This window comes from Scyliorhinus torazame, chromosome 30, assembly GCF_047496885.1.
Source record: "Scyliorhinus torazame isolate Kashiwa2021f chromosome 30, sScyTor2.1, whole genome shotgun sequence".
NCBI classification, from domain to species: domain Eukaryota; kingdom Metazoa; phylum Chordata; class Chondrichthyes; order Carcharhiniformes; family Scyliorhinidae; genus Scyliorhinus; species Scyliorhinus torazame.
Window position 1 is genome coordinate 22,505,021 of NC_092736.1, and position 16,642 is coordinate 22,521,662.

General features: G+C 52.4%; 1 protein-coding gene across 1 annotated transcript in view; it reads left to right on the top strand.

Moving 5' to 3' along the window:
* usp3 (ubiquitin specific peptidase 3) overlaps positions 1-16,642 on the top strand; it is a 134,308-nt gene that overhangs the window by 39,334 nt on the left and 78,332 nt on the right. The window lies entirely within an intron of this gene.

Below are 16,642 nucleotides of genomic sequence, written 5' to 3' on the forward strand. Positions count from 1 at the left end.
AATGGCTATGGCCGTATATTCCGTCCCTGTCACCTTCGGAATCAGTGCTCTTCCCAAGACAAAAAAGTCTATCCGTGAGTATACTTTGTGAACATGGGAGAAAAATGAGAACTCCTTACTCCTAGGCCTGCTCCATGAAGTCCTTGAGCACCCTGGCCGCTGCCGGCCCCCTCCCGGTCCTGGACCTCGACCGGTCCAGCCCTGGATCAAGCACCGTATTGAAGTCTCCCCCATTACCAATTTTCCCGCCTCCAGGTCCGGGATACGTCCCAACATACGCCTCATAAAATTTGCATCATCCCAGTTCGGGGCGTATACGTTCACCAGAACCACCACCTCCCCTTGCAATCTGCCACTCACCATCACATATCTATCCCCACTATCCGCCACTATGGTCTTTGCCTCAAACGGTACCCGTTTCCCCACTAAGATAGCCACCCCCCTATTCTTCGCATCTAAACCCGAATGAAACACCTGCCCCACCCATCCTTTACGTAGTCTGACCTGGTCTATCAGTTTCAGATGCGTCTCCTGCAACATGACCACATCTGCCTTTAATTTCTTTAGGTGTGCGAGTACCCGTGCCCTTTTAATCGGCCGGTTCAGCCCTCTCACGTTCCACGTGATCAGCCGGGTTGGGGGGCTCTTTACCCCCCCCCCCCCCCCCCCTTGTCGACTAGCCATCCCCTTTTCTTTTTTTAAAAAAATAATATTTTATTGAAAATTTTTGGTCAACCAACACAGTACATTGTGCATCCTTTACACAACATTGTAACAATACAGATAATAATGACCTTTTTTATTCAAACAAAAACAACAACAAATAAATAAATATTAAATAACAAAAAATAGAAACTAGCCCTAATTGGCAACTGCCTTGTCTCAGGCCACCCCCCCCCCCCCATCCCCCCCATCCCCCCCCACCCCCCACCCCCAAATCCTGGGCCGCTGCTGCTGCCTTCTTTGTTTTCCCCCATCTATCTTTCCGCAAGATATTCGGCGAATGGTTGCCACCGCCTAGTAAACCCTTGAGCCGACCCCCTTAGGACGAACTTAATCCGCTCTAACTTTATGAACCCCGCCATATCATTTATCCAGGTCTCCACCCCCGGGGGCTTGGCTTCTTTCCACATTAGCAATATTCTGCGCCGGGCTACTAGGGACGCAAAGGCCAAAACATCGGCCTCTTTCGCCTCCTGCACTCCCGGCTCTTGTGCAACCCCAAATATAGCCAACCCCCAGCTTGGTTCGACCCGGACTCCTACTACTTTCGAAAGCACCTTTGTCACCCCCATCCAAAACCCCTGTAGTGCCGGGCATGACCAAAACATATGGGTATGATTCGCTGGGCTTCTCGAGCACCTCGCACACCTATCCTCCACCCCAAAAAATTTACTGAGCCGTGTTCCAGTCATATGTGCCCTGTGTAATACCTTAAGCTGAATCAGGCTTAGCCTGGCGCACGAGGACGACGAGTTTACCCTGTTTAGGGCATCTGCCCACATCCCCTCCTCGATCTCCTCCCCTAGCTCTTCTTCCCATTTCCCTTCTAGTTCGTCCATCATAGTCTCCCCTTCGTCTCTCATTTCCCTATATATATCCGACACCTTACCGTCCCCCACCCATTTCTTTGAGATGACTCTGTCCTGCACCTCTTGTGTCGGGAGCTGCGGGAATTCCCTCACCTGTTGCCTCGCAAAAGCCCTCAGTTGCATATACCTGAATGCATTCCCTTGGGGCAACCCATATTTCTCGGTCAGCACTCGCAAACTTCCCATCCACAAATAGATCTTTCAATTGCGTTATACCTGCTCTTTGCCACATTCCATATCCCCCATCCATTCCCCCCGGGGCAAACCTATGGTTGTTTCTTATCGGGGACCCCCCCAGTGCTCCGGTCTTTCCCCTATGTCGTCTCCACTGTCCCCAAATCTTCAGTGTAGCTACCACCACCGGACTCGTGGTATAGTTCCTTGGTGAGAACGGCAATGGGGCTGTCACCATAGCCTGCAGGCTGGTCCCCCTACAGGACGCCCTCTCTAAACTCTTCCACGCCGCTCCTTCCTCCTCTCCCATCCACTTACTCACCATTGAAATATTAGCGGCCCAATAATATTCACTTAGGCTCGGTAGTGCCAGCCCCCCCCTATCCCTACTACGCTGTAAGAATCCCTTCCTCACTCTCGGAGTCTTCCCGGCCCAAACAAAACCCATGATACTCTTTTCTATCCTTTTGAAAAAAGCCTTCGTGATCACCACCGGGAGGCACTGAAACACAAAGAGGAATCTCGGGAGGACCACCATCTTAACCGCCTGCACCCTCCCTGCCATTGACAATGCTACCATATCCCATCTCTTGAAATCTTCCTCCATCTGTTCCACCAACCGCGTCAAATTTAGCCTGTGCAATGTGCCCCAATTCTTAGCTATCTGGATCCCCAGGTAACGAAAGTCTCTTGTTACCTTCCTCAACGGTAGGTCTTCTATTTCTCTACTCTGCTCCCCTGGATGCACCACAAACAGCTCACTCTTCCCCATGTTCAATTTATACCCTGAAAAATCCCCAAATTCCCCAAGTATCCGCATTATTTCTGGCATCCCCTCCGCTGGATCCGCCACATATAGTAGCAGATCATCCGCATATAAAGATACCCGGTGTTCTTCTCCTCCCCTAAGTATTCCCCTCCATCTCTTGGAACCTCTCAGCGCTATCGCCAGGGGCTCAATCGCCAGTGCAAACAGTAATGGGGACAGAGGACATCCCTGCCTTGTCCCTCTATGGAGCCGAAAATATGCCGATCCCCGTCCATTCGTGACCACACTCGCCACTGGGGCCCTATACAACAGCTGCACCCATCTAACATACCCCTCTCCGAACCCAAATCTCCTCAACACCTCCCACAGATAATCCCATTCCACTCTATCAAATGCTTTCTCGGCATCCATCGCCACTACTATCTCCGTTTCACCCTCTGGTGGGGCCATCATCATTACCCGTAACAACCTCCGTATGTTCGTGTTCCGCTGTCTCCCCTTCACAAACCCAGTTTGGTCCTCATGAACCACCCCCGGGACACATTCCTCTATTCTCATTGCCATTACCTTGGCCAGGACCTTGGCATCCACATTGAGGAGGGAAATTGGTCTGTAGGACCCGCATTGTAGCGGATCCTTTTCCTTCTTTAAAAGAAGCGATATCGTTGCTTCTGACATAGTCGGGGGCAGTTGTCCCCTTTCCTTTGCCTCGTTAAAGGTCCTCGTCAGTAGCGGGGCGAGTAAGTCCAAATATTTTCTGTAAAATTCAACTGGGAATCCGTCCGGTCCCGGGGCCTTTCCCGTCTGCATGTTCCTAATTCCTTTCACCACTTCTTCTACCGTGATCTGTGCTCCCAATCCCATCCTTTCCTGCTCTTCCACCGTGGGAATTTCCAGCCGATCCAAAAAATCCATCATTCTCTCCCTCCCATCCGGGGGTTGAGCTTCATACAATTTTTTATAAAATGTCTTGAACACTTCATTCACTCTCTCCGCTCCCCGCTCCGTCTCTCCATCTTCGTCTCTCACCCCCCCTATTTCCCTCGCTGCTCCCCTTTTCCTCAATTGGTGTGCCAGCAATCTGCTCGCCTTCTCTCCATATTCATACTGTACACCCTGCGCCTTCCTCCATTGTGCCTCTGCAGTGCCTGTGGTCAGCAAGTCAAATTCCACATGCAGCCTTTGCCTTTCCCTATACAGTCCCTCCTCCGGTGCTTCCGCATATTGTCTGTCCACCCTCAAAAGTTCTTGCAGCAACCGCTCCCGTTCCTTACTCTCCTGCTTCCCTTTATGTGTCCTTATTGATATCAGCTCCCCCTAACCACCGCCTTCAACGCCTCCCAGACCACTCCCACCTGAACCTCCCCATTGTCATTGAGTTCCAAGTACTTTTCAATGCATCCCCTCACCCTTAGGCACACCCCCTCATCCGCCATTAGTCCCATGTCCATTCTCCAGGGTGGACGCCCTCTTGTTTCCTCCCCTATCTCCAAGTCTACCCAGTGTGGGGCATGATCCGAAATGGCTATAGCCGTATATTCCGTTCCCCTCACCCTCGGGATCAATGCCCTACCCAACACAAAAAAGTCTATGCGTGAATAGACTTTATGGACATAGGAGAAAAACGAGAACTCCTTACTCCTAGGTCTACTGAATCTCCACGGGTCCACCCCTCCCATCTGCTCCATAAAATCCTTAAGCACCTTGGCTGCTGCCGGCCTCCTACCAGTCCTGGACTTCGACCTATCCAGCCTTGGTTCCAACACCGTGTTGAAGTCTCCCCCCATTATCAGCTTTCCGGTCTCTAGGTCTGGGATGCGTCCTAGCATTCGCCTCATAAAATTGGCATCGTCCCAATTCGGGGCATACACGTTTACCAACACCACCATCTCTCCCTGTAATTTGCCACTCACCATCACGTATCTGCCCCCGTTATCCGCCACTATAGTCTTTGCCTCGAACATTACCCGCTTCCCCACTAATATAGCCACCCCCCTGTTTTTCGCATCCAGCCCCGAATGGAACACCTGCCCTACCCATCCTTTGCGCAACCTAACCTGGTCTATCAGTTTCAGGTGCGTTTCCTGTAACATAACCACATCTGCTTTAAGTTTCTTAAGGTGTGCGAGTACTCGTGCCCTCTTTATCGGCCCGTTAAGCCCCCTCACGTTCCACGTGATCAGCCGAGTTGGGGGGCTTCCCACCCCCCCCCCCCCTTGCCGGTTAGCCATCATCTTTTTCCAGCTTCTCACCCAGTTCCCACGCAGCTGTATTTCTCCCAGACGGTGCCCCCCCGCCCATCCTTTCCCGTACCCACTCCCCCCTTTCCCCAGCAGCAGCAACCCAGTAATCCCCCCCCCCCCCCCCCCCCGCTAGACCCCCCGCTAGCGTAATTACTCCCCCCATGTTGCTCCCAGAAGTCAGCAAACTCTGGCTGACCTCGGCTTCCCCCCGTGATCACGGCTCGCCCCGTGCAGCGCCCCCTCCTTCCTGCTTCTCTATTCCCGCCATAATTATCATAGCGCGGGAACCAAGCCCGCGCCTCTCCCTCGGCCCCGCCTCCCATGGCCAACGCCCCATCTCCTCTCCCTGCCCACCTCCCCCCATCACCACCTGTGGGAGAAAGAAAAGTTACCATACCGCAGGATTAATCATACAATCCCTCTTCGCCCCCCCCCCCCCCCACTCGTCCCACCACTTTGTCCAAACGTTCATTTTCGTAGTCCAATCATTCCAATTTTTCTTCTACAATAAAAGTCCACGCTTCATCCGCCGTCTCAAAGTAGTGGTGCCTCCCTTGATATGTGACCCACAGTCTTGCCGGTTGCAGCATTCCAAATTTTATCTTCTTTTTGTGAAGTACCGCTTTGGCCCGATTAAAGCTCGCCCTCCTTCTCGCCACCTCCGCACTCCAATCTTGATAGACGCGGATCACCGCGTTCTCCCATTTACTACACCGAGTTTTCTTCGCCCATCTAAGGACCATTTTCCTATCCTTAAAACGGAGAAATCTCACCACTATGGCTCTGGGAGCTTCTCCTGCTCTCGATCCTCGCACCATAACTCGGTATGCTCCCTCCACCTCCAACGGACCCGTCGGGGCCTCCACTCCCATTAACGAGTGCAGCATCGTGCTCACATATGCCCCGACGTCCGCCCCCTCCACACCTTCAGGAAGGCCAAGAATCCTCAAGTTGTTCCTCCTTGCGTTGTTTTCCAGTGCCTCCAACCTCTCCACAGATCGTTTCTGGTGTGCCTCCTGTATCTCCGACTTCACCACCAGGCCCTGTATATCGTTTTCATTCTCTGCTGCTTTCGCCTTCACGACCCGAAGCTCCTGCTCCTGGGTCTTTTGTTCCTCTTTCAGCCCTTCAATCGCCTGTAATATCGGGGCCAACAACTCTTTCTTCATTTCCTTTTTTATCTCCTCCACGCAGCGTTTCAAAAACTCTTGTTGTTCAGGGCCCCATATGAAACTGCCACCTTCCGACGCCATCTTGGTTTCTGCTTGCCTTCCTTGCCGTTGTTCCAAAGGATCCGCTGCAATCCGGCCACTTTCCTCTCCTTTTTCCATCCGTGTCCAGGGGGAACACCCTTCTGGTTTACCGCACGGTGTTTTTAGCCGTTAAAATTGCCGTTGGGGCTCCTATCAAGAGCCCAAAAGTCCGTTCCACCGGGAGCTGCCGAAACGTGCGACTTAGCTGGTCATCGCCGCACCCGGAAGTCGCCATCCCCTTTTCTAACCCAGCTCCTCACCAGGTTCCCACGTACCCGTATATCCCACCGACGGTGCTCTCCCGTCCCGCCCACCCCGCCCCATAACAGCTCCCCCTTCTCCTTAGCAGCAGCAACCCAGTTAACCTCCCCCCCCACCCCCTCTCCGCTAGATCCCCCTCTAGCGTAGTTGCACCCCCCATGTTGCTCCAAGAAGTCAGCGAACTCTGGCTGACCTCGGCTTCCCCCCTTGTCCTCGGCCCCCACTGTGCGAGGCCCCCTCCTTCCTGCGTCCCTGTTCCCGCCATAATTACCATAGCGCGGGAACAAAGCCCGCGTTTCTCGCTCGGCCCCGCCCCTAATGGCCGGCACCCACAGTCCCCCCGCCCCCAGCATGGGGAAGAGAGAAAAGTTACAGGATCACAAAATTAACAAATTGAAAAATCATCCCCCCCCCCCCCCCTTTTCTCGCCCCACATAATCACCCCACCACTTTGTCCCCAAAGCTCTTTCTCTCGCCAGACTATTCCAGCTTCTCGTCCACAATGAATGTCCACGCCTCTTCTGCCGTCTCAAAGTAGTGGTGCTTCCCTTGGTGTGTGACCCACAATCTCGCCGGTTGCAACATTCCAAATTGGATCATCTTTTTGTGAAGCACCGCCTTAGCCCGATTAAAGCTTGCCCTCCTTCTCGCCACCTCCGCACTCCAATCCTGGTATAAGCGGATCACCGCGTTCTCCCACCTACAGCTCCGAGTTTTCTTCGCCCATCTGAGGACCGTCTCTCTGTCATTGTAGAGGAGAAACCTCACCACTATAGCTCGAGGTATTTCTCGCGCCAGAACTCGAGAAGCTCCCTCCACCTCCAAAGGGCCCGTCGGGGCCTCCGACCCCATTAGCGAGTGAAGCATCGTGCTCACATATGTCCCGACGTCCGCCCCTTCTGCGCCTTCGGGAAGACCCAGGACTCTTAAATTCTTCCTCCTCGAATTATTCTCCAGTACTTCCAACCTTTCCACACACCTTTTGTGCTGTGCCTCGTGCGTCTCTGTCTTCACCACCAGGCCCTGTATTTCATCTTCCATTTTCAGCAGCCTTTGCCTTCACGACCCGAAGCTCTAGCTCTTGGGTCCTTTGCTCCTCCTTTAGCCCTTCAATCACCTGTAATATCGGGGCCAACAGCTCCTTCTTCAACTCCTTCTTCAGCTCTTCCACACAGCGCCACAGGAACTCTTGTTGGTCCGGGCCCCATAACAAACGGCCGCCTTCTGGCGCCATCTTGCTTTGAGCTTCCCTTCCTTGCCGCTGCTCCAGAGGATCCTCCGCAATCCGACCGCTATCCTCTCCCTTATCCATGCGTGACCGGGGGGATTCCCTTCTGGTTTACCGCACAGTGTTTTTGGCCGTTTAAATTGCCGTTGGGGCTCCTATTAAGAGCCCAAAAGTCCGTTCCAACGGGAGCTGCCGAAACGTGCGACTTAGCTGGTCATCGCCGCACCCGGAAGTCCCATGGGGAACCTTATCAAATGCCTTAACTGAAATCCATATACACCACATCCACTGCCCGACCTTCATCAATGGGTCTCGTCACATCCTCAAAGGTTTCAATGAGGCATGACCTGCCCCTCACAAAGCCATGCTGAATATCTTTAATCAAACTATGTTTTTCTAAATAATCATAAATCCTATCTCTCAGAATCTTTTCCAATATTTTGCTCACCGCAGACGCAAGACGTATTTCTCGGGCTTTTGAGTGTGTTTCTGCATTGAGAGGCTTACTGGGGCTATTTCTTGGACTTTTGAGTGTTTCTGCATTGAGAGGCTTACTTTCCTTCAACTGAGTACAGTACAGTCCCAGGGAAAGGCGATTTGTCCATTTTAATATTCTCCTCATGTGTCTGACTGATCTCTGGTGTTTTCACCTGCCCCAGTAACAAAGGTGTTGCGCAGCATTCTAGACAGGCTAGGGGAAGACTAGATGATCGTACAATTCCCGCATTGTAAGCTCCTGTTGCTGCGAGCTCAATGGCTGGATTCAGCACATGCAGTGAAACCATCTTTTGTGAGATTTTTGTTCTACAGGTGTTGCATATGCTTCCTAAATTACATCTTGCTTGGGTTACATGCAAACTTGCTAGTTCTGCTGCGCGAGATGTGTTTGTAGCACAGCTCAGTGCAATCACAGTTCTGGAAAAGGTAGCAATGTATTCTTGTTTGTGATGGTTTAAAAATAAGACATCCAAATTTGTGCTGCTGTATTTGTTAACAGGAACACTGGCACTTTGTGTGTCCTGTCACCTGCTGGTTGTTTTGGGGGAATTGTGGCACCGCAGGCCTGTTGCCTACAGCAAGGAGAAGAGTCAGAAAAGACTCAGTCCTAGAGGGCACAGCATGATTTGCTTTCAAATCTCGATTATCTGTAATCTTTACTTCTGCAATTTGACATTGCGCAAGAGAAGAGGAGGAAGTGTGAGTGAAATTGTGATGTACTTTTGATCGTACTTCCGAATCACTTAATTAAAAATATTCAGAAATTGAACTATTCTCTTGGGCGTGTTCGATGTATTGCCATACAGGATGAGGCATCAGTTGTGGAAAAAGGTGTAAACGAGGGTTACTTTTTGGGTAGACCCATTTGGAATACTTTATAAAAAAATTTAAAAAAATGTTTATTCAGAACTTTTCAACAAAGATTTTCAACCATTCAAACCCCCCCCCCCCCCCCCCGTAACAAAAAAAAAGAAAAGAAAAGTCGCATAGCAAGACATAAACATATCTATTCAACATAATACAGAACTTTTTACAATGGGTTCCTCCCGCACATATTGACTTTCCCATATGTTTATGTTTTTCCTTTCTCAAGTGCCCCTAGGAAAAACCCCTTTCCCTGCCCTGCCCCCCCCCGGGTTGCTGCTGCTGCTGACCGACCTCCATCTAACGCTCCGCGAGATAGTCTAGGAACGGTTGCCACCGCCTGTAGAACCCCTGCGCAGACCCTCTCAGGGCAAACTTTATCCTCTCCGACTTGATGAACCCTGCCATGTCGTTTATCCAGGCTTCCACACTGGGGGGGCTTCGCATCTTTCCACATTAGCAAGATCCTCCGCCGGGCTACCAGGAACACAAAGGCCTCTTTCGCCTCCTGCACTCCCGGCTCGTCCGCCACTCCAAATAGTGCTAGCCCCCAACTTGGCTTGACCTGGACTTTCACCACCTTAGACATAGTCCTCCCAACACCCCTCCAGAACCCATCCAGTGCCGGGCACGACCAGAACATATGGGCGTGGTTCGCCGGGCTTCCAGAGCACCTCCCACATCTGTCCTCCACCCCAAAGAACCTACTCAGCCTCGCCCATGTCATATGCACTCTGTGAATAACCTTAAACTGTATCAGGCTGAGCCTGGCACACGAGGATGAGGAATTAACCCTACTTAGGGCATCAGCCCACAGACCCTCTTCGATCTCCTCCCCCAACTCCTCCCATTTACTCTTTAGCTCCTCTACCAGAGCCGCCTCCTCTTCTTTCATCTCCTGATATATCGCCGACACCTTGCCCTCTCCGACCCATACACCCAAAATCACCCTGTCCTAAATCCCCTGTGCCGGGAGCAACGGGAATTCCCTCACCTGCCGCCTCACAAACGCCCTCACTTGCATGTACCTGAAAGCGTTTCCCGGGGGTAGCCCAAACTTCTCCAGCGCCCCTAAGCTCGCAAACGTCCCATCGATGAACAGGTCCCCCATTCTTCTAATCCCTGCCCGATGCCAGCTCTGAAACCCCCCGTCCATCCTTCCTGGGACAAACCGATGGTTATCTCTGATCGGGGACCACACCGAGGCTCCCATCGCACCCTTGTGTCGTCTCCACTGCCCCCAGATCTTTAGCGTTGCCACCACCACCGGACTCGTGGTGTACCTGGTCGGCAAGAGTGGCAGCGATGCTGTCACCAGCGCCCCCAGGCTCGTTCATTTGCAGGACGCCATCTCCAACCTCTTCCATGCCGGCCCCTCTCCCTCCATCACCCACTTACGGATCATCGCCACGTTGGCTGCCCAGTAGTAGCCACCCAGATTCGGCAACGCCAGCCCTCCTCTGTCTCTACTACGCTCCAGAAACCCCCTCCTTACCCTCGGGGCCTTGTTTGCCCACACAAAACCCATAATGCTACTGCCTACACTCTTAAAAATTGGAAGTCACGAACACAAAAAGAAACCTCGGGAGGACCATCATTTTAATCGACTGTACTCTGCCCGCTAGCGAGAGTGGCAACATGTCCCATCGTTTGAAGTCCTCCTCCATCTGCTCCACCAGCCACGTCAAATTAAGTTTACGCAGGGCCCCCCAACTCCTAGCTATTTGGATCCCCAAGTACCGAAAACTCCTTTCCGCCCTCAACGGTAGGTTGTCTATCCCTCTTCCCTGGTCACCCTGGATGCACCACGAAGAGCTCACTTTTCCCTACATTGAGCTTATAGCCCGAGAAGTCTCCAAATCCCTTAGGATCTGCATGACCTCCACCATCCCCTCCACTGGATCCGCCACATAAAGCAACAGGTCGTCTGCATACAGCGACACTCGATGCTCCTCTCCCCCTCGGACCACCCCACTCCATTTCCTGGACTCCCTTAATGCCATGGCCAAAGGTTCAATTGCTAATGCAAACAACAGGGGGGACAGGGGGCACCCCTGACTCGTCCCTCGATACAGCCGAAAATACTCCGACCTCCTCCGATTCGTAACCACACTCCCCACCGGGGCTCTACATGGGAGCTTAACCCAACTGATAAACCCTTCCCCAAACCCAAACCTCCGCAACACTTCCCAGAGATACTCCCACTCTACTAGGTCAAAGGCCTTCTCCGCGTCCATAGCTGCCACTATCTCTCCGCCTCTCCCTCCACCGATGGCATCATTATCACGTTTAGGAGCCTCTGCACATTGGTGTTTAGCTGCCTGCCCTTTACACATCCCGTCTGGTCCTCGTGAATCACCCCCGGGACACGGTCCTCGATCCTCGTAGCCAGCACTTTTGCCAGCAACTTAGCATTCACGTTAAGGAGCGAAATCGGCCTATACGACCCACATTGCAGTGGGTCCTTATCCCGCTTCAGGATCAAAGAGATCATCGCCTCAGACATTGTCGGGGGCAGGGTCCTCCCCTCCCTTGCCTCATTGAAAGTCCTCACCAACAACAGGGCTAACAGGTCTATGTACTTCCTATAGAACTCAACTGGGAACCCATCTGGTCCCGGGGCCTTCCCCGCCTGCATGCTCCCCAGTCCTTTAATCAGCTCCTCCAAACCAATTGGCGCCCCCAAACCAGCCACCTCCTGCTCCTCCATCCTCGGGAACCTCAGTTGGTCCAAAAATCGTCGCATCCCCTCTTCCCCCGCTGGGGGCTGGGATCTGTACAGCTCCTCATAGAAGGCCTTAAATGCCTCATTTACTTTCAACGCACTCTGCACCGTAGTTCCCCTTCCATCCTTGACTCCACCTATGTCCCTCGCTGCCAACCTCTTACGGAGCTGATGTGCCAGCATCCGGCTCGCCTTCTCCCCATACTCATCCGTCGCCCCCTGTGCCTTCCTCCACTGTGCCTCTGCCTTCCCTGTGGTCAACAGGTCGAACTCCGTCTGGAGACTTCGCCTCTCGCTGAGTAGTCCCTCTTCAGGGGCCTCTGCATATCTGCTGTCCACCCTTAAAATCTCCCCCACTAACCTCTCCCTTTCCCTGCCCTCTCTCTCCTCCCTGTGAGCCCTGATGGAGATTAACTCTCCCCTGACCACCGCATTCAGCGCCTCCCATACTACCCCCACCTGCACCTCCCCGTTGTCGTTGGCCTCCAAATTCCTTTCAATTCTGCCAGTAATCCCACATCCAAACGCCACAACGGGCGTTGGTCCCTCTCCTCTCCCAACTCCAGTTCCACCCAGTGCGGGGCGTGGTCTGAGATGACTATGGCCGAATACTCCGTTCCCTAGACTTTCGGGATCAGCGCCCCGCTCAGAACAAAAAAATCTATCCGGGAGTAGGCTTTGTGTACATGGGAGAAAAAAGAAAATTCTCTGGCCAGAGGCCTGGCAAATCTCCACGGATCCAAATAAACCCCCTAAGCACCTTGGCCGCAGCCGGCCTCTTTCCGCCCCCCCATTATCAAGCTTCTTACCTCCAGGTCCAGAATGCGCCCCAACATACGCTTCATAAATCCAGCACGTCCCAGTTCGGGGCGTATACATTTACCAATACCACCCACGTCCCCTGCAACCTACCGCTCACCATCACGAAAGAAAGAATATGAGGACTGTCGTTGCACAGCCAGTTCAAACTGAAGTCAAAGGACATGCCTCTGCAACTTACTTTGGGAAGGATAAGCTATCTCCAGATCCTTCAAGTACAGGAAAAACTTTCCAGCCTGGAAGCTGGTTTCCAGAAAAGTCAAACAAGAAAAAATAACGCATGTATATTTAGTGGTTTAAAAGATTATTTATCTGAAATATCAGGCATATAAACAAAGGAATTGTGTACACATGCAGCAATTATTTCATACCGGGCAGCACGGTAGCATTGTGGATAGCACAATTGCTTCACAGCTCCAGGGTCCCAGGTTCGATTCCGGCTTGGGTCACTGTCTGTGCGGAGTCTGCACATCCTCCCCGTGTGTGCGTGGGTTCCTCCGGGTGCTCCGGTTTCCTCCCACAGTCCAAAGATGTGCAGGTTTGGTGGATTGGCCATGATAAATTGCCTTTCGTGTCCAAAATTGCCCTTACCTAACCTGCCGGGGTTACTGGGTTATGGGGATAGGGTGTAGGTGTTGACCTTGGGAAGGGTGCTCTTTCCAAGAGCCGGTGCAGACTCGATGGGCCGAATGGCCTCCTTCTGCACTGTAAATTCTATGGTAATCTATGATAATCACGTATCGACCTTCATTTTCCACTACTATGTTCTTGGCCTCAAACGACACCCGCTTCCCCACCAGTATTGCCACCCCTCGATTCTTCGCATCCAGCCCCGAATGGAACACCTGTCCTACCCATCCCTTTCTTAACCTGACCTGGTCTGTCACCTTCAAATGTGTTTCCTGAAGCATGACCACGTCTGCCTTCAGTCCCTTTAAGTGCGCGAACACTCGGGCCCTCTTAACCGGCCCATTCAGGCCCCTCACATTCCACGTTATCAGCTGGATTGGGGGGCTCCCCCCCCGGGGCCGACTAGCCATCTTCTTTTCTAGGCCAGTCCCGTGCCCGCGCCTCCCGCACCCTCCAGTCCCCCGCCACACGACCACCTCATCCGTTTTCAGTTCCCCCTCAGCCAATGCAGCAGCAACCCTATTTTCCCCCCCCCTTCCCCCCGCTAGATCCAAATCTAGCTCTTTTGCTCCCCCCATAACACTTCCGTAAGTCAGCTGACACCTGCTGACCCCGGCTTCCCCCGCCTTCCCGTTGACCCCCCCCATGTGGAAATCCCACCACCTCCTTGCGCTCTTCCATCCCCCCCTCCGCCCTTCCCTAACGTGGGGAAAAGCCCGCGCTTTCCTGAGCCAGCCCCGCCCCCTGTGGCGCAGCTCCTGTTGCGGCCTTATCCCAATTCCCCCATCCCCGGGTCTCCCCTCCCTCCAGCACCGGCGCCCACATTCCCCACAGTCTCCCCATCAAATCTCTTCCCCCATCCCCATCCATCGCCCCACCCGTGGAACATTCCTTACGCATAGTTAAAACCCTGTATGCAATCGACATCCCCCCCCCGACAACCACAGACCCTCAGTTTGAGTCCAATTTTTCCGTTTGGATAAAGGTCCAAGCCTCTTCAGGCGTTTCAAAGTAGTGGTGTCGATCCTGAAATGTGACCCACAGTCGCGCAGGCTGCAGCATTCCGAATCTCACCCTCTTCCTATGCAGCACCGCCTTGGCCCGATTAAAACCAGCTCTCTGCCACCTCCGCGCTCCAGTCCTGGTAGATTCGGATCACCGCATTCTCCCATCTACTGCTCCACTCCTTCTTGGCCCATCGCAGGACACACTCTCTGGCCACGAAACGATGAAACCTCACCACTATCGCCCTTGGCCATTCGTTGGCCTTGGGTCTCCTCGCCAGGACCCGATGAGCCCCATCTAGCTCCAGGGGACTCGGAGAGGCCTCCGCACCCATCAGCGAATGGAGCATCGTGCTCACATATGCCCCGGCATCGGCCCCCTCCACCCCTTCAGGGAGACCCAGAATCCGAAGATTCTTCCAACTCGACCTGTTCTCCAGGTCCTCTAATCTTTCGGCCCACTCTTGTGCAGCACCTTGTGCGCCTCCATCTGCACCGCCAGGCCCAAGATCTCGTCCTTGTTCTCGGTGTTTTTTTCCCGCACCTCTTGGATCTCTGCCTCTTGGGCCTTCTGGGTCTCCTTCAGCCCCTCGATCGCCGTCAGCAGTGGCGCCAGCACCTCTTTCTTAAGCTCCTCCACGCAGCGCCTGAGAAACGCCTGCTGCTCCGGCCCCCATGCTGCTCAATCTCCGCCCTCCGCCATCTTGTTTTTTCTCCCTCGTTTCTTTCTCTGCTCCAAAGCCGCTTTTTCCCCCGCTCCACTTCTGGTCCCCTCCATACACTATGGAAGGGGGACCTTGCTCTCACCTTCCCACACGGGAAGTGGTCGAAAAATTTCCATTGGGGCTCCTCTTGAGAGCCCAAAAGTCCGTTCTAGCGGGAGCCGCCGAAATGTGCGGCTTAGCTCCGCATCGCCGCAACCGGAAGTGACCCATTTGGAATACTGGCATCTCTGTTTGACACGATCATCATTGGGGTTCAGAGGGGTTAACTCTGCCATTCGGCAGGATTCCAGGTTGGTTGTGCATCTCCTGGATATTCTAATCGGTCAATGCTGCCACTTTTCATTTGAGGAGATAAGTCGCTGAATAAACTATGAGCAACGGTGGAATCTGACCACGGGGTCAATGCAAACTAAACTTGAGTTGCTCCTCATGAATTTTAATTAACTTGAAAGGCAGTCAGTTAAAATGACAAAATCAGCAGCATTTCCTCCCCTTCCTCACTCGTCCCCATGCATTTCAGATTTCTCTTTGCGAGCTGCACCAAAGGATGTACCATGGTGCATGGGATATGCAAAGTTCATTGTTGAATTAAATAGTTTGGAAAACCTCAGCCATACATAATTACATATCTGTTGCTTGAGGCTACAAGTAATCTTTTTTTTTTAAATTTAGAGTACCCAATTAATTTTTTCCAATTAAGGGGAAATTTAGCGTGGCCAATCCACCTACTCTGCACATCTTTGGGTTATGGGGGGCGAAACCCACGCAAACACGGGGAGAACGTGCAAACTCCACACGGACAGTAACCCAGAGCCGGGATCGACAGTAACCCAGAGCCGGGATCGAACCTTGGACCTCGGCGCCGTGAGGCTGCAGTGCTAACCCACTGCGCCACCGTGCTGCCCTGGCTGCAAGTGATCTTGGTGTTTCGTCATGTGTTGCCTGTTGGAAAATGTCTTGAGGTCAGTCTTTCTTGTACATGCAGCTTAACATGTCTTTTTCTGCTAAATATAGTTGTTACTAAATATTTAGAATTTTCACCAATAAAATAACAACATGAAGGATTATTTGTCACTTGATTTATGCTTAAAAGTTGTGCATTTCTTTTTGTGATCTTGCATCTTTGAATGCTTCAGCCCTGAATTTCTTGGCTCATATTTGCCGCACACTTTGTACTGATTTTACTGCTGATTTTTTTTTTTTTTTTTGAAACCTCAGACTGTCAAGTGTTCCTGCCACTGTTGGGGAGTTGTATCTGAATGCTGTCTTCTGCTGTGACACTTTGCCTCTTCTAGATATTATTGTCCTTTATTGCACAATGGTGCGCTAACTTTGAGACGAGTCCAGCTGTTTAGTCTTTCTGACTGTATGGTTAGGGGAAAGGGGTTGTTTCGGGGAGGAGGGTAACGACAGGTCCCTTTTAAAAACATTTTTAAAAGTGGGGCAAGGTTTTGGAAGCTGCATTGTGTATCCAGCGCAAAAGATCAAGGTGCACATATAGGTGTCTTGGCATAAAATTAACATAAATGTGGGTGGCACGCTAGCTCAGTGGTTAGCCAGTTGCTTCACAGCTCCAGGGTCCCAGGTTCGATTCCCGGCTTGGGTCACTGTCTGCGCGAAGTTTGCACGTTCTCTGCGTGGGTTTCCTCCGGGTGCTCCAGTTTTCTCCCACAATCCAAAGATCGTGCAGGTTAGGTGGATTGGCCATGCTAAATTGCCTTGAGAGTCCAAAAAGGTTAGGTGGGGTTATTGGGTTACGGGGATAGGGTGGAGGTGGGCTTAAGTAAGGATGCTCTTTCCAAGGGCCTGTGCAGCCTTGATGGGCTGAATGGCCCCCTTCTGCACTGTAAATTCTAT